The sequence below is a fragment of the Molossus molossus genome, unplaced genomic scaffold (genome assembly GCF_014108415.1).
Source record: "Molossus molossus isolate mMolMol1 unplaced genomic scaffold, mMolMol1.p scaffold_m16_p_1, whole genome shotgun sequence".
Taxonomy (NCBI): Eukaryota; Metazoa; Chordata; class Mammalia; order Chiroptera; family Molossidae; genus Molossus; species Molossus molossus.
The window spans coordinates 119920089-119923175 of record NW_023425344.1 but is presented as its reverse complement, the minus strand read 5'-3'; positions in this window follow the sequence as shown (position 1 = coordinate 119923175).

The window sequence follows — 3087 nt, the reverse complement described above, 5'->3', positions numbered from 1 at the left end:
TAACAATGCCTCAGTCTGCCTTGAAGGACGGTAACTCCTTCCTGAAGGACGGTAACTCCTCCCAGCCCCCAGGGAAATGATATCCCATCCTTTAGGACCCCCCTGAGGATATACTAAAATTTTAATTAAACTGAGTTTGCCTACTTTGGGTTCTTATTACAGAAAAGCCAGAGGATGGATTTGGATCTGTTAATGATCTATTGATTTGAAAAATGTCTAGTGAAAATATGAATAGATTTGCCATTCTGAGGAATGTTAATTACCTGTCACAAAAAAAGGAAAAAAAAAAAAAATCAACATTTCTAAGAGTTAAAAGTTCAGATTAAGTTAGAAAGAAATTATATGGTTTTGATGAAAGAAGATATAAGATATGGAAATATATATATTATTTGAAAGAAAATTGTTCTAAAACTGGTTATTTCTGGATAACTCTAACTCTAAAGAGATTTATGAAAGTTAAAAGATCTGTTAAGAGAAATCTTAGAAAGAAATCATAAATAAGATAAATAATAAATTTAATAAGATACATGAATCTAAAATAAATTAATATAGAATTTATTTGGTTCTTTACAGCCTGTTAAAAGGGAAAACATTTCCTTCCCCAATATTTGCCTGGGAAGCAAAAGTTATAATATAATTGAAATGGTTCTGTTATGTTAATCAGGTACTTGATTCCTTAAAGACCCATTCTCTTAATAATAAGAACTGAAGTTTCACTGACCTATGTCCATGTTTAACATCTTTTGTTATCATTTTAAATGAATAAATAATTAATACTGTTTCATGATAATACTATATAATCTTTTGGTCAAATTTGTTTGACAACCTTCCCAGGATTTGAATTCTAAGAAACTTCTTCTTGACCTGGAATTAGCTTTGGGTCATTCCAATAGGACCTGGAATTCCTCAAAGATTTGTTTTCTCTCCTTATGAAAGGAAATCAGATCAGCACAGATAGCTTAACACAGTGTGTTTCCCCACTGGAGTATGGGTAAGGGGACAACAAACTCCAAATGCAAGAGCATACACACTACTAGGAATGATTATTTGTTCACTTTGCAGATGCATAGAATGCCTCTTATGTGGGTCTCTGCTAATGCTGTGGGTTATACAAATACAGTCCTCACTCTCAAGGGGCATATAATGTAAGATATTTGGTAAAGTCATGCTTGGATTATTTAAAGAAAGAACATGATTAAGCCCTAGAGGCCTGAAGATCAAGCTCTTTTTGGTTTAACTGAGAAAGTTTTTTCTTTCATGATGCTACAATTTACTCACATATAAAAAGGAAAAAATGGATCTGAGCCATGGTTACTATAGCATGGATAAAATGATACCTCTGATGTTCTTTGGGTCTCCATCTGAGAAGGGCTTTATGAAAAGAAATTATAAAAATAATAAGGATTTAAGATTTATGAATGATAGGAAATGGAAAATTGACATGAAAGAATAAAAAAGATGATCATTCTTTGCCGCTTCCTCCTGCCTTACTGGCAGAGAGGGCTTCTCTCAGAGCCTCAGCTGTTGCGTCCCCTATGTATGGGAGGACCCAATGTCTGAAAGGATATGGATGTATTCGAATGTTTTGGTTTCTTTGCAGTGAGGGCTCAAAGCCTCTCTGCAAGGCTCATTAACATTCTCACAGGCAAACTGTTTAACCATGGATGTGCCGGCCTCTGAATTACTTATTACTCTGTCGTCTGCCGGCCTTTTATGGTATATATCCCGTTCTCCACTAAGACCTATATAATTGGAAACAACAACACCCCTCTTTCTCTGACAAACCCCAAGGATTAATCTCTCTGTTAGAAACTGTGTTTCACACCCACCAGCCCACTTGGGATGATTGTCAGCAGCTCTTATAGGTCCTTTACACCTCTGAAGAAAGGAATAGAATCTATAGAGAAGCAGCTAAGGCTGTTCTCAGGCCAGACGAAGAACCCATCTCTGATCCTGACCGTCTCTGTCATGGGCTACCCACATCCCCAAGGTAAGGCAGCTCTGGAACAATATTGCCTGACTATTGAGGCGCATCCAAGGAACAACTAAGAAAATTGACCAACTTGTCTAAGGTAAGCGAAACTGTCCGCAGTCGGGGGAATCTCCCTCTGCTTTCTTAGAGCATTTGACGGAAACTTACCAGCTGTTTATGCCCATAGACCTGGAAACCCCTGATAACAGGAGAGCTATTAATATTGCTTTTGTTACCCAGTTGGCCCCAGACAGTAGGAGGAAATTGCATAAGTTAGAAGGTTTTCAGGGAAAGCTCAGTTATGCACTGAGAATGCCACCTATCTAGGCTATGGACTGAGAGGAGGAAAATGGTCCCTCTCTACAAACCGCATTGAGGCCATTCTGAAAATACCCTGACCACAAACAAAGAAACAGGTCCAGGAATTTCTAGGAGCAATTGGGTACTGCCACCTCCGGTACCCTGATTTGCGGAAACCGCAAAGCCCCTATACACCAGTACAGGGGGAAAGACAGACAATTTAACTGGGACTGAAACTGAAGAAAAGGCTTTCCACAAACTGAAAGAGACTCTCATCAGCACCCTGGCCCTGACCCTACCTGACCTCAATAAGCCTTTCCAATTATTTGTCTCTGAGAACCAGGGGATTGCTAAAGGAGTACTCACACAGGCCCTCGGTCCCTGGAAACGTCCAATGGCCTACCTATCTAAGAGACTAGACCCAGTAGCCTCTGGGTGGCCACACTGCTTAAGGGCCATAGCAGCTACAGCCCTGCTCACTAAGGAAGCCTCTAAACTGACCCTGGGACAAGATTTACAAATTATAGCAACTCATGCTGTTGAAGCCCTACTTAGGAATACCCCTGAACAATGGATGTTCCATGCCAGAATTATCCAATATCAAGTGCTCTTGTTAGATCCCCTCAAGCGTTAAATTCCTAAAGACTACTGCCCTAAACCTTGCCACCTTGCTGCCTGAAGATGACCCAGCAGAACCTGATCATAACTGCCTCGAGGTCCTGGACTCCTTGACTAGTCTTTGAGCAGATCTCAGATGCTGATGTCTACACATGGGAATAGCTTCATGTCAAACGGTACCAGATATGCAGGAGCTG